This window comes from Nomascus leucogenys, chromosome 5 (genome assembly GCF_006542625.1).
Source record: "Nomascus leucogenys isolate Asia chromosome 5, Asia_NLE_v1, whole genome shotgun sequence".
Taxonomy (NCBI): domain Eukaryota; kingdom Metazoa; phylum Chordata; class Mammalia; order Primates; family Hylobatidae; genus Nomascus; species Nomascus leucogenys.
In genome coordinates this window covers 103,695,302-103,710,931 of record NC_044385.1, presented here as the reverse complement: position 1 = coordinate 103,710,931, position 15,630 = coordinate 103,695,302, and the positions used below count along the sequence as shown (strand labels likewise).

Genomic DNA, 15,630 nt, shown 5'->3' with positions numbered 1-15,630 from the left:
AAAATCTAACAAATAATATAGTAAATGAAATAAAAAACTAAAACAGAAAACCTCTCAATTGCTTTTAGTAATAGAGACAGCTAGTGAACATAGGAAATCCTGAGGCATTCTGCCAGAATATTGCAGAAGGATAAAGAGACTAAAAATATTAAAAAGTGGTTAATGGAGATGGAAAAGAGTTTGAGAAGACTCAGCACATGCTAATTGGCACTCCAAAAAAAAAAGAAAGAAAGAAAATAGAAGGAATGGCAGAAAAATGATATTTAGAAAGTATATAGCTAAGAACTTTTAGATCTGAAGAAAGATAAACTTAGACCATGAACATCAAGTACCAAGACGGTTAAGTAAAAATAAGCCTGTGTTTAAATATATGATGGCAAAAAATAAAGGTTATTAAGGGTAAAGAGAAAAATCTTATAAAGTGATACAGACATCATATTCAGAGACACATGGAGATAAGGGTGCAGAATAGGAGGAAGGTTTAATGTAGTACCTTGTCTTGTTTAAGAATCAGCAGGAGGCTGGGTGTAGTGGCTCATGCATTTTGGGACACCAAGGCCGGCAGATCACCTGAAGTCAGGAGTTTGAGACCAGCCTGGCCAACATGGTGAAACCCTGTCTCTACTAAAAATATAAAAATTAGCCAGACATGGTGGCGTGCGCCTATAGTCCCAGCTACTCGGGAGGCTGAGGCTGGAGAATCGCTTGAACCTGGGAGGTGGAGGTTGCAATGAGCTGAGATTACCCCACTGGACTCCAGCCTGGGCGACAGAGTCAGACTCTGTCAAAACAAATAAATACATACATACATAAATAAATAAATCAGCTAGAGATACAGAATAATTTCTGAGTTGTAGAAAGTTAGAGTCAAATATGTATGTGATAATAAAATATAAATACAATGTATGGTTTCCAAACTAGTAGAGGGAATAAAGGAGAAAAATATTACCAATTCAATAGAAAGCAAGAAAGAAGAAAGGAAAAATCAAATAAACTATCAAAATTAAGCAAATCAGAAACAAAGAGAAAACAGAAAAATTAGTAGGTAGAATTCCAAATAAATGAGTAAGCACAATAAAACTTAGTGGATTAAATTTTTGGATTAAAAGGCAGATTATTGGATGAGACTGTTAAAAAGTAAATACACTTCTAAAATGAAATGACTCAAAAAGTTTAAAAGGAAGAGAAGGGAAACAACATGCCACATAAATAACAAGAAACAAAAAATTGAATGATCAATATTAATGTTGGAGACAGAATCTAAGATACTTCTAACAGTGGAATACCATTTGTCTACATCCAAGTATAGAGACTGATTTCATGGTGTTTGCTTTGCCACCGATTCATAAGTACAGCTTTGAAATGAACATTTAATTTCACAAGAAGTAAGGTTCAACTTTGTGTGTGTGTTTCAGGGGGCTTCTGAAAAAGGAAGGAGCAAAGGACAATTATGATGACAAGCATATTTTAAAATATAACATTCAAAGCATTTTAAAATTTGATACAAAATGTTCTTCATCTGAGCATTGGTTAGCTTTCTTCTCCTGGTGTCATCAAGCTTTTAAAAATAGTACTGAGTCAAGCTATCTATAATTGTACTGTGTTTTCAATTAATTTCAGTAAAAGCTCTTATTCTCCATCTACCCCTGTACCCATTCTCTGTGACAAGAGATGTTTGCAGTCTGACTAAAGAGGATTATGTATTCCCGCCCCCCAGACTTCGGTTTCTGTCTTGTGACTTAACTTGCAATGGAGTGTTATTGGGTGTCACATGACCAACAACATGAAAAGTGCTTGCATTCTTGAGCTAGCTCTCATTCACCTTTGCCATTGCCACAAGAAAAACATGATTGTTTGGGCAGAAGAATTCAGCCATCCCAGCCACATAAAACCTACATCAACTCACCTCCAGCTGAACCCTAGACAAAAGACCAAACCCACTTGAGATCAACAGAGCCATACAGCTGAGCCCATCAGTGAGCCCACAAATCTACGGGATTAATTATGGCTGTCTTAAGTCCCTGGCATTTGTGAGTAGCTGGTTATACAGCATTGTGATAGCAATAGCTAACTGACACACACTGCAGTACATTCAACAATCTTTTATTCTGCCAAAGATTTTCACTGACAAGTGCTAATTAGAGGCTTAGTATTTGGCTTCAACCATGACCTAATAGCCAAACAGAATTTTTAAAAAATAAAGAACTAAATCACAGAACATAGAGTATATATATAATAACTACATTAAAGAAAATGACACTTAAAATTTTCTCTTTCCATAGCATTTAACTCAAGAAACTAGAAAAAGAAGAATGAAGTAAACCTCAAAAAAGTAGAAGGAAGGAAATTATAAAGAGTAAAAATCAAAAAAATGGAAAACAAAAAAGCAATTAAAATGTTAATGAAAACTAAAAGTTGATTGTTTGAATAAAGTGATAAAATAAATACATCTAGCATCACCTATTGAGAAAAAAGAAATTAATTAAAAACAGCAAAAATGGAGGAATATAAATGCAGATACAGTAAAGAAAAATAAATAACTGTAATGGGGGTAAAAATAATTGGTGAGCTAAGCATTTATGAAATAATATTTTCCACCTTCTCACCTTGACATATACACCCTCCCTAAGTAATCTTCCTTATCCACATAATTTCAATGACTGTATATATTCTAAAAGTTATAAAATATTTACTTCCAGAACATACTTCTAAGATTCAGATCTACAATTCTGATTACTACTTATTGGACAACTAAAACTGGATGTAAAACAGGATATCAAAACCAATGTATTTTTCCATCTCTACTCTCCTTTCCCCTAATTATTTCTTGAATTTTTCAATCTGGGTTTCAGTCTGGGTTAATGCAATGACCACCTGTTTACACACCAACAGATAAAACTTTAATTAACTCCTCTCACCCTGACTTCATCAATTTGGTAATTTGGTTCTTTGGATTCTTTAATTAGCTTTTACCAAAAAAAAATTCCCAATACTTAATAAACTATAGTGTGCAAAATATGTACTGACAATACGAAAAATGTTTTTGATGACAACCTATAATATCCTTATATTTTATTTAGATAGTGTGGATTTAATATAGTTTTTGTTCTTTAAAAAGACATTTTGCTTTCAAAGAAGTGAATGGTATATTAAAAACGAAACAAAATTAAATCTGTGCCTCACTGACTTAACCTTAAATATTTGCAATGATCCCTTCATAGAGTATTCATAATGCTAAATATTCTTTCCATGTTGCCAAGATAAAGCAATTGAAAAATACATTAAACCACTTTAAACAAATTTGGAGGAGCAGTACATTTAGGTGGAAAAAATTTCCTGTTGTTCATTTATTGACATGTTTTTCCATTCAAAGTCAGTGAATATTATATCCTAGGTATTGACTTAATGGACATTACATCTTAGTGCTATGAGACAAACAAATATACAAATACATGTATACTGTATCTGATGGGGATAGTACAATGAAGGAAAATGAAACAGGGTAAGAGAGAAAGAGTTTTGGAAGAAGTGGTATATGTAGGGTGGTTTAGGAGGCCTTCCTGATCAAGCAATATTTTAAGCAAAGGCTCGAAGAAAATGAGGCAGCCAGCCATCTGGATAACTGAAGGAAAAGAGTCCCAATCATGGGAGCAGCAATTGCCAAGACCTTGAGTGCTTGGCATGTTTAAGGAAAAGGAAAGCAGTCAATGTGGCCAGGAAGAGTAAGTGACTGGGGAGGGGGATGGAAAATGATGTTGGGTAGATAAAAGGGGACAGGGGAACTGAAACAGCTGGATCAGTCATGAAAGACCCCACAGAATATGGTTAGAGCGTTGCCTTTTTTACTGAGTTAGATGGGAATCTATTGATAATCCAGATACAATTATTTAGGGCATACTATAGTGAATTATCAGAAACAAACCATATCATGAAATATTTGAACACTCTTGGGTATGCATTTAGTATTTTAGATGTAAATGTACAAGTATGTTTATTGACTATAAAAACTAGAAAAAAAGTCCTTCTACCATACAAATATAGCTTTCTTTACAACAAACCAGTATTTTTCTTTTAATTATCACAAAACAGTGTTGAACAAAGGTTTTGATTTAGAATAATCAGCCTATTAAACCCACCAAATATTTCTTTCCTGAAAAAACACAGAGATATGGCAAAGATAAAAACTGAACAAAAAGCATGAATATTATATTTATGAAAAGAAAATTTGAGCAATATAGTGTATCTGTATATTATCTCCTGTTGGACAAGCTCATATAAATTTTATCCACGCAGCTGGCCGTACTGATCTGCATTGATTGTATAATAAGGCTTCAGCTAACCAGACAGCAAATAAGCTGAATCACTCACAATGTAGCCCCAGAGAATGAGGAGGAGACTTGCACACAAATTGTATCATAATGTAGTAATCATACTTTTTAATTAAAATTATAAAATATTTCTCAATATATTTCTCAGACAGTTCAAATGCTGATGGATCCAATTCATAACCAGGTATTTGGACACTCTACTCTTAAATATTTCTTAAGTTTATTTGTTTCTCATTAACCACTCTTTTACCTACTCTATTTCAATAGTCCCTTTGCCCATCCCCTATCCTTTGCACTGCAGTAGAATGTACTCAGGCAGTGACATGTAGAAGTTAAGAGAGGGGGCTTTGTTTAAAAGGCCTGGTTTGAAATCCCAACACGCCATCACTTAATAGATGAATGATGTTGGACACATTCCTTAACTCCTTTATTTGTAAAATGTGAATAATAGTAGTATTTCATTCACAGTGTGTTTTTGAAGATTAACTATGATAATGCATATAAGCAAGCATTCAACTGATAACTTGAGGATGATCATGATTGCCAAAACAATTTTTAAAATATAAATTTGGTCCAGCCCTCTTTTGCTTAAAAAAAAAAAAAAAATCCTTCAACGGCTTTCCATCACCAAGAGACAAATAACAAATCCCATGGCAGGTAGAGTCCCTCGTGATTGACAGGTACCTTCCCTTTGAGCCCCTTCCCTCATTGTTCTCCCTATTAAGCACATGTCAGCCATACTGAATTATTATACTTGTACCCCATCACTCCATACATACCACATTCATACATACCATTCATTTTATTTGGAATGTCCTCTCTCCACTCTGCTTCTTCTACCTGGCAAAACTAACATTACAAATTTAACTTAAACATACTTTCTCATTGAGGAGAGTTCCCTGAACTATTGGAATCTCTCCCTGTCTCTCTAGAGGACTCTATGTTTCTCATATCCACATTCTCATTGTTTGGTAGACTGCCAGACATATACTACACTCCTGATTATTGTCTATGGAATGAATTTAGGCTTCAAACATCAGTGAAGTTTTTTTCCTAAAGAGAAATTTCTCTTATGAACAGTTATTAGATCTCAGAAAAATTTTAAAGATGTGTTGAGTTTCACTAACACCTCTGCTATCTAAACTGATAGAAATGATAAAACAATAACAACACAGATATGTTTTCTAAGAATGTTGAAAAATAATTTGCATAATAGGCATGCTTAAACACTATTGCTCAAGCTGAAGTTGACTAAAAATTCTTGAACATTGCTATTGTTTTGATGAGATATAAAAATAAAGCATAAATTGATTAAATGACAGAATAATAGACAATTAAATGATATAGCTATTCTATTCTTTTTTAAATACTAATTTTAGCAGATATTTAGACTTTAAAGAACAAGCTTGATATATTGTTCTGTAGAAAGCACCAATTTATAGTCTCCAGAGATATTATGAAACTAAAAGTAGCATAAATCTTTAAAAACAGTATTTTTTTTTCTCTATAAAGAATAGTGAGATTCAGTTTTTTGGGGTTTTTTAAAGACATTATAAAAGAACTTGAAGAAAATAAATTCCACTTTAACTGTTTTGCTGGTAAATTTTAAAGTTTCCTAAAAGGATGCATATTTTGAATAACAGTTCCTTAAAATTTTTAATATGCCAGCTTGATCTAGTCACATTAAAACTTTGGGCATATGATGACTGCAATTTTTAGATCCCTTAACTATGCAAAGGCTAAATAACAGGGTTCAATAGAAAAATAATGTCTAGTGTTTAAGTTATGTAATGCAAAAATATTAAGAATTTTTTGATCACACATAGGACAGGATAGTGGGATTCTTGATCCTCAAAGCATACAAAATCATCCCACTGTGAATGTCGCCGCATGGAAAGACAATACGCAAGCTCTTTGTCTCCATGACCTGCCTGAAAATGAGTTTACCCAGCCAAGGCTGTAATTATAGAGCAATTAACTTTCCTTCTTCAGGCCACTTAAAGTTTGAGAGGTGGGCTACTGATGTGGGAGCTAGCTCGTGGCACTGGCAGCTCCCTTTGCCCTCCTTAAATCTCGGGAAAAGTGAAGCGAGTGGTGTCCTAGCAGAGTGAATCTCAATCCCAACCTCATCCCTCAAACTTCCTCTGCACTTGTAATGCACAATGCTTTGTGTAAAATAAGGCAATGGGGAACCAGGATTCACTAAAATAGGAATTGCACCTTCTAGTCAATGAGAATGAGCATATCCTATTCAATATATTGAGAAATATCAGAGCTGTATGAAGATGCTTGTTTAAGCAGACAAACAGGAAACTATGGAGCTAAATGTTCTTACAAGTTCTGGTTAATGCCTATTCCCCATCTGAGATATGCCAATTATGTTGTACCTGTGTTGACACTTCTGTTCTCTATGTGGGTTATATATGGGTTTTTAATTGAGTTAATTGTGGCCAGGTTAGTGATATTAGCCATACATATGTACATACAGACATTATAATGGTAGGAAAAAAAAGATCTTCGATGTTTGTAAATGATAATATTGACCATAAAGAGGCTGTCTTTATTGAATGGGAAGCCAACCACAACCACCATCTACGCATAAACATCTGCCTAAGTACACAGTTTACAGAACAAAATCTATCCATAGCCCACACATAAACAAGATTTCTTCCTAAACAATTTTGTCAATATTTCTTGGTACTCACATCTGTAACCAATGAAATTCTCTATATGCTCAAACTGTCTTGTGAGTGTTCTTCACTTTCCTTATCTGAGGGAAACCTGTTTCTCCCCCGAAATTCTTTCCCTGGCAGCTCTCTCAAATGGAGCATTTTTTCCTCCCACAGTCATCTCGTCTTTAGATCTGGTGATGAGGAGAAGTTATTACTGATAATTACCATTTCCAAATGCTTACCTTCCTTACTCCCTAAAAAAGCCTCATTTTTGAAGCTCTTTCTATCCTATTATAAGATTTGCCTCTGTGCATTTCCCTGGGCTATTCCTGTCATTTGTTAAAAGTTTCTTTTAGCAGAGTACTGTCACTCTATCCTACGTGACTGTCATTGTTCTTTGCAATTTCAGTATCCATGTGGACTGTTCTTCCAACATCTTGGCCTCTCGGTTCCTTGACTTCTCTGCTCCAATGATCTTGCCCTCTATCCCACATTAGCTACCCACTCTCAGGCTAATATCCTAAATAATGATGTGTCCAATAACCGTACCCCTTCTATTGTCTCAGGTGCAACCATCCTACTTTTTTGACTAATTGTAATGCTTCCTATTTTTCTAGCTCACTGTCTCTAGTACTCAAATTCCAATAATTCTTTGGCTATACTGGAATTTTCTACTATCTTTGACCCTAATTCCATTCAAAATTTTACTTTCCTACTTTCAGCTTATATTCCTTGAACTCTGCTTATAACTTCCTATTATATATCCTCAGTCACTTGCTGCTTTGCTCTTAGACACACTCTCCTCACCAAACTCCAAACTTAGTTAGATCCAACTCTTTGCCTACTCTATGTATAACAATGCCCTAAACATTACTGGAGAAAAATCCTCAACCATGCTGATCTTAATTTATATTCATTTCTTTTATTTATAGTATTTTTATTCCATCTTATTTCTTACTCTCCAATTTTGACATTCTATAATTATTTTTCTTGCTGTTGATATTTTCTCATAAAGCCTATGATGACATAAATGAGCCCTCATGTTAACCTATATGTTTATATTAATAAAATCATACAGCACCTGTTCTTTTTTGTCTGGCTTCCCCTACTTGGCATATTTTGAGATTCTCTCATACTGTACCATGTATCAATTGTTTTTTCATTTTGTTGGTGAGTAGTATTTTATTGTAACATAATTTGTTCTTCCATTCACCTGTTGATGGATATTTGGATTGTTTCCAATTTTTAAATATTTTAAATAAAGCTACTATGCACATTTATCTACAAGTTTTTGGGGGGGCTCAGGCGATCCTTCTGCCTTGGCCTCCCAAAGTTCTGGGATTACAGGTGTGAGCCATGGCGCCCAGCCAGATCACATCTTTTTATCACTAAGTAACTTGAAACCCGTGAGTGGTAATTACTCAGTAAGATATGGATATACTGCAGTTTGTTTATCTATTCACTTATTGCAGGATATCTTGCTTCCTTCCAAGTTTTGGCAATTATGAATAAAGCTTCTCTAAATATTTATGTGCATATTTTTGTATGAATATAAGTTTTCAACTTATTTGGCTAAATACCTAGAAATGTGATTGCTGGATCTTACAGTAAGACTATATTTAGTTTTGTAAGAAACAGACAAGCCATCTTCCAAAGTGGCTGTACCATTTTGTATTCACACCAGCAATGAATGACAGTTTCTCTTGCTCCACATCTTCATCAGCATTTGATTTTGGCAGTGTTTGGATTTTCACCATTATAATATGCATGTAGTGGTGTTGCATCATTGTTTTACTTTGCAATTCCTTAATGACATAATGTTCATCATATCTTCATAGCTTCTTTGCCATCAGTATATCTTCTTTGATGAGGTGTCTATTCAGATTTTTTTTGCCAATTTTTCAACTTATATAGTTTTTTAAAATTATTATTGAATTTTAATAGTTACTTGTGGGTTTGGATACAAATCCTAATTTTTTATTACGAGTTGATGCTTTATCTGTAGGGATACTGTGAGGTCTAGGGGGAACATGTATCATCATTGACTAGAATTGTGCTTGCTTCTGTTATACTCCATGGGGCAGAACAGATCCCTGATAACTTCAATTTCTTAAGTAGGTGTCATCTAGACATCTCTGTTGTAGTAAATTTAAATTCTACAGCTGAATGAGAGAAGATTGTAACTGCAAGTTCTTGGGAGGAACCTATTTTCCCATCCTTAGCTGGGGCTGAAACTGACAAAGGACCCCAATGTATTAGACAGGGCCCACCAGAGAGACAGAACCAAAAACAGCAACAACACCACCAAATATATGTATGTATATATACATATATATATATATACACACACACTTTTTTTTCCTTTCTTTCTTTCTTCATTTTTATTTTTTTATTTTTTTGAGACAAAATCTTGCTCTATCACCCAGGCCAGGCAGTGATATGATCTCGGCTCACTGCAACCTCTGCCTCCTAGGTTCAAGCAATTCTCCTGCCTCAGTCTCCCAAGTAGCTGGGATTACAGGCACCCACCACCATGCCCAGCTAAATTTTGTATTTTTAGTAGAGATGGGGTTTCACCATGTTGACCAGGCTGGTCTGGAACTCCTGACCTTAGGTGATCCACCTGCCTTGGCCTCCCAAAGTGCTGGGATTACAGGCGTGAGCCACCGCGCCTGGCCTAAGTCTGATTTCTCTTATACCTTCACAGTCCTTACACAGAGTAGGCATTCGATAAAGGTTGTTTGAATTTTAAAAAGTCTAATATTGAATGATGAAATAAACAAATGATGTGGCTGACCCTTGATATAGCTAAGCCAAATAGATCTTTATAATAAAGTTTACTTTTAAGCTAAAGGCTTGCATTTTCACTAGTAATTGAAAATACAGCCTTCAAATACAGCTGGGCATTTCTATTTGGGGAATAGCTTGAGAAGCTCAGGAACAATGTTACATATTAATTCTCTGGGAATGCTTGGTATACAACCACCATACAGGTGTTTCCTGTTGAGACTCCAAGTTCCCATGCAAGAACTTAGAGGACAGCTGAGAACAAAACTTAGCCTGCTTAATTATATCTGCCCAGTGTGCTGCATAAAAAAGTCATTGACCAAAAATAACATGTTTAAGTAATGTTCAAGTTGAGATACACACCAGCAGCAGTCAGGAAATTCAAAATTAAATCTGATCTCCACCCTTCACTTGCCTCATTGTGCCCAGGCAGCACCAAGGTCAGAAATTAATTGGAGAAACTGCAAAACACACAGCCTGCAATATTTCAGCATAGTAAGGTCAAGGGGAAAATTGGAAAATTTAGTTAAAACCTTGTTATAGTAGTTTACAGAAACACATTACTGTGAATGTGAAATTAGAGTCTTGGCTTGATGGATGTGTCACCTACTAGGGTAATTTGTTGGGAATAATTTGAAAATGTAAGTGAACATAATTAAGCTTCTGTTTTGTGGTAGTCTGGTCATTTGTCTCCAGGTGCACTTGTCTCTGTAGATTTGACACTGCAGATGCCTAGAATATAATGAGACATGTTTCAGTCACTCAGTTTTAAGTTAGTATTTGGGCATCTGTGGATTAAAAGAGGACCTTAGAGTTGACCATAAAGTTGCAGTTAATATTTTCATGCATATTTTTTTTTCTGTAGAATCCTACGTATAAGATAAAATCTCAAGGGTAATATTACCTTGAAAACCAGTGGAATACTACAATACTACAGTGAAGCCCTTAGTCAGTCTTCCCTAAAAAGAAGGAAGCCACACCCACCTGGAATTATAAATGATAGCTGATTATTAAGTACGTGGAGAAAAGTATTCTCTGGATTTTAGACCATCCTATAGGTATACTAATACTTTTCTTTTAGAAGTCTTTGTAATTCTGGCCAAATTTATCAATGTCTTCCTATTTATTTGAGACACTGCTGCTTAGTGTTAATTGCACTATCATCTTCTTTAAATACAGAAAACAATATATCTCTTCTTTAAGAAGCTTAAGGAAAAGAGTAAAAGGGAAATAGCTGTAGAAAATCAGAGAATATCAGAATTTGATTTCTTTCATACAATGCTTAATCATCTATGATATACTAATTGAAGATTGTTATTTGATTTATACTAGAGATTCCAATTATGCCTACAAAGGTTGAAAGTGAAGATAAATATACGGTTAACTCAGAACAGCTGTTTCCTAAATCATCGTTATTTTTCTTTTCATTATAAAATTTAAACCAGAATAAATTATTTTGAGTTTAAATCACCTTCATTTTTAATTATTCAAAATAAACATTTTCCCAAAAATAGATTTATATAACTTTTTTAAAGGCATATTAATTGATATTCATATTTGTAATGTGTCTTTCAAAGTGAGATTGAACATTTCTAGTACCTTGTGCTCCAATTAATAACTGTTCATGGATGTTGCAACTGCCTATATTACTTGGTATGGAAAAGATAAAATTAACCAGAAAAAAGTACCATAAATTAAATATTCCTTTAAAAGTCAGATTAAGTAAGAAAATATATTTCATTGCTCTACAATATTTTTTAAAATACAGATAAATCTAAACTTGTTTCGGAATTAGATCTGTTGTTTAATTTCTACATCACATATATGAGTTTGACTTCCGGGGTTGCTGTGTTTATTCTTTTCTCAAGAGATCTGGGAGAAGGGCTCATTATGAGGTTGTGCCATGTTGCTAGGCAGACGGGTTCAGCATTCAGATATTCTAGCTTTTCTAGCGACCTTTCAGTTCTCTGACTTTCTCGTTAAATTTTTGTCTACTGTCTTCTATGCTTCTAAATAGCAGACACACACATAATGATAAATGTGTTATGGGAATGACTAGTTCCCTCACTATCAGGGAGTTACATAAGAACAATTCTGTATTCACCATTTTCAGGCACAAAAGAAGAATAAAAGCCTACCCCAATGTGACCTGCTGCACAAAATACCTTTTGTTATCAACTTAAGTGCTCTTCTGAATCCTCAAACCACCCATTGACAGATTTTCTTTTTCCCACATACATAATTTATAAGTCATCTAATTAATTTTTCATAAGTTAAACAACTGTTAATATTAGTTCCTGGACTTCACGAATGGCAAAAATTAATTTTTTCCCTAAATGCATTTGCAGCGCCTTCTTCACTTTCTCCAATGCTATACAGATCATTGAATATTTGGAACTTTAAGCTGAGGAGTGGTTTTAGAATTCAGTCTCTGGGCAGACAAAAGCTTCCACACTGTGAGCAAGTCTTAGCGGAAGATTGCTTAAGGGAAAATCCTATACCACATGATATATCACTGACCTTTCTCCTCTGTCCTTGTTACACAGAGGACTGAACCCCTTCTCTGTCTCCATTTATGGAGTATTTGACAATGACTGATAGTTTTGTGTTTTTCATAGCTGCCATTGTATTAAAATGCAGTTGCTGTTACATGGAGTCTCAGAGGGCCACAGAGTAAATCTGAAGGGAGCAGGGAAAAAAATAGCACAAAACCTTCATGTGTCAGAGTACATCAAAACCCACCATCTCAAATTATGAGTAACTCCTAAGTTTCTGGTACATAGCAGGAATGAGGAACAATCATCGACTGTAGAAAACAGAACTATCTGAAATACAAACTTGGGATGGTCTCCTGGCTCCTGGGTTGAAGGGGAGAGATTAGATGTTAGACCACATTGACAGGCTTTGATGGCTTTTTTCTTCTCATTTGGGTCTGAGATAGGACTAAAATCCTCAATTTGAGATCAGGCGAGGGGCTAGTAAGCTGACCTCAAGAGTTAAGTAGAAACCCACTCAAAAAGTGGTTAGAAAGTACAAGAAGACCTCAGCTCCTGCCTCTCCTCTCTAAAGTCACTAAATCCAATGGACACCCTTATGTGTCTCTTGAATCTCTTTGCTTCTTTCATACCCACAGCCACTACCCTAGTTTGGCCACCATAATCTTTTCCCTGGATTCGTTCTACCACTGGTAACCTGACAGCCCATCTCTTCTTTCCCAGTCTGTTACACGAGTAAACATCCTGCAGTACAATACTGTGTCTCTATCCTGCTTAAAAGCCTTTATTAGCTTTCCAATGCTCTTAGGATGAAGCTCAAAGCTCTTCACATGACTTACAAGGCTGTGTGAACTAACATCCTGTTTACACCTTGTTCCAGAGGTGAGAATGTCTACACAAACCTACCTCCAACAGCCCAGGATGCTGAGACGCTGAAGAAAGAGGCTGACAAATACAGTTTCTTAGAAAGAAATATTTAATAGGGACATGTGAACAGAAGCCATGTCTGCATCGCAGTTGACCATGAGACAAGATGGTGGATCCTCTCACTGTTACCTTATATGCTCAGGGCTTATAAACCATAGGGAAGGAATGTGTAGGACAATTGAACTGGACCCCTCAATGAAAGGCAAGAATGCTATGTGAATCCGCCTGAGGGCAGGATGTATGGTCAAGGTTGTTTTGACCTCAGGGCAGAATTTACAGTGACAGTAGATGAAGTAGAAATCTGAGAGGAATTCTCAGAATCAAGGTTAATCAGAAGTCAACATGGCAGATTTGCATCCAAGATGGAGTTGCTTTAGTCTTCACGCACTGTAGCCTGGATGTTCCATGTTGCCCTCAACTCCTGCTATACTCTCTCCTAGAAAACTCCTTCCTTGACTCCGCCTGGCCACCTTTTCATCAGCAACTGGGCTTTAATACAAACATAGTTTCTTCAAGGAGATTTCTGACCTCTCAGTCTTGGTTACCTGCTTCTTCCATTACATGCTTCCTTATCATTGTTTTTGCTCTCTATAGTGGGCTACATCATACTGCATTATAATTGCTACTTTAGTTGTTACTTGCCTGTTTTACCCACTACACCACAAAGAATTTAGTTTTCAAACCATGTGAAAGCAATACCTCCCCTTCCAGAGAAGGCTATAATGAATCAGGACATAAAACTCAAAGACAAATTAAGTAATAGTAAAACATTGTTATTATCAGCTTTTATCCATTGACATTCTTATATAAGAAAATATATTTGAATTTATCAGACTATCCCACTTCAATTTTTCTGATTCTTAAACTTCTTTCACAATAATATGTAGTCTTATGTGTTCTCTGAAAAGTTTCTTATATCATTTCATATTTCTGAGTGGTATATGGTAAAGAAGTGGCCTTTAGTAAAGAAAACCCAGACTATTTTGTTTTATATTCATTCATTAATAAAGATTAATTACAGGGCTTATTTTACAACTTTGGGACCTTTCAATACAGTTAAAGAAAATTCTCGACTTTTTCCATTTAAGCGATGCATGCTTGTTGATTTTTTAAAAATTAATTAAGAAAGAAGCATTACTTGTTGACTACAAATTTTTGTTGAATTTTTTATATTATTCTTGTTTTGGGGACTAAATATTTATTAAAGAAGATTGAAATTTATGTGTTATGACATCAACAAAAGATAAATTATGGAAGCAGAAATTCTTTACTAGAGCTAAAATAATTATCCGGTTATGTTTTTTAATGATAAAAGAATACAAGCAATGGTCTACACACTGCAATTAAAGATCTGCTTCATTTTTTCAAAATAAAAAGCAAAACTGAATATGACTTTCATTACACTTTCTGTTTATAACATGGGTTTAAAATACTAGTGATATCTTGATGCCTGATAAGAGGATTTTAATCAGATGTATGAAATGTTCAGATTATAAAAATTATAAGCAATTGTTCAGAATGATTACATTTTATGCTTTACACACACACACACACACGCACATCTCTTTGTTTAACACAATAAAATTTACTTGACCCTTTGTTATCGTCCAACGTATGTGTTCCTAGTCAGCCTGCCATCTTCCATGGGGTTATTTGGGAACTCAGGCTAGAGCCTAAGAATCCTCTGCCTATGGCTAGCAGATGAAGAAAAGAAACTAGAGAACATACACTGTCTATAAGTGAGAACAAATTACACAGCCACACTTGACTGTAAGGGTTGCTGGGAAATGCAGTCCTGGCCTAGGTAGCTGCCTCTTAGTGACAGGTTTGAAAGGGGACGCACAAATATTTGGTAGACAGTTGCCATCTCTACTGCAAAGAGAGAAAGAGAGAGAGAGAAAGAGAGAGAGAGAGGGAGAGAGAGAGAGAGAGACCATAAGCATATATTTTTTATAATGTGTAGTTAAAGGATGTGACTTTACCAGTACAAGTTTGTGTCACTTCTTGATGATCTGATAGTGCACTGCAAAGAATTTAGTTTTCAAAAAATCCTCCAGAAAGGGATCTTGAAAGTACTTAAACTCCCCACTCAAATGTGTTACACATCAAATTCTAACATATTAGAGACACCCAGTGGGTGAACATGCACTGCCAAATCTGCTTGTTTTGGAACATTCATTCCATAAAATTTATCTGACTACTATATAGTATATATTCCTTATCAAAATGATGTCATTGATTAGAATGTTCCTAGTCCTGCACTGGCTTTTTAAAAAAATAATTTAAAACCACACACATTCACTGACTTAAAACAGTGCTGACAAGAACATTACCACAACCCAGGTGCACTATGATCAATTAAATACTAATTATAACCCAGGCAGGTATATCTTTTCAGCTCACACTTGTATTTGTGCATTA

The 15,630-nt window shown here is 35.1% G+C and overlaps 2 long non-coding RNA genes across 2 annotated transcripts in view; both read right to left on the bottom strand.

Moving 5' to 3' along the window:
• Positions 1-15,630, bottom strand: part of LOC115835200 — a 683,509-nt gene that overhangs the window by 559,885 nt on the left and 107,994 nt on the right. The gene's annotated exons all lie outside the window — the stretch shown is intronic.
• Positions 1-15,630, bottom strand: part of LOC105739837 — a 43,315-nt gene that overhangs the window by 13,441 nt on the left and 14,244 nt on the right. The window contains exons 3-5 of the long non-coding RNA XR_001115820.1: positions 12,308-12,466; positions 10,398-10,519; positions 5,123-5,177 (exon numbers count right to left, since the gene is read on the bottom strand). This is a non-coding gene — a long non-coding RNA (uncharacterized LOC105739837). The remainder of the gene's footprint in view (positions 1-5,122; positions 5,178-10,397; positions 10,520-12,307; positions 12,467-15,630) is intronic.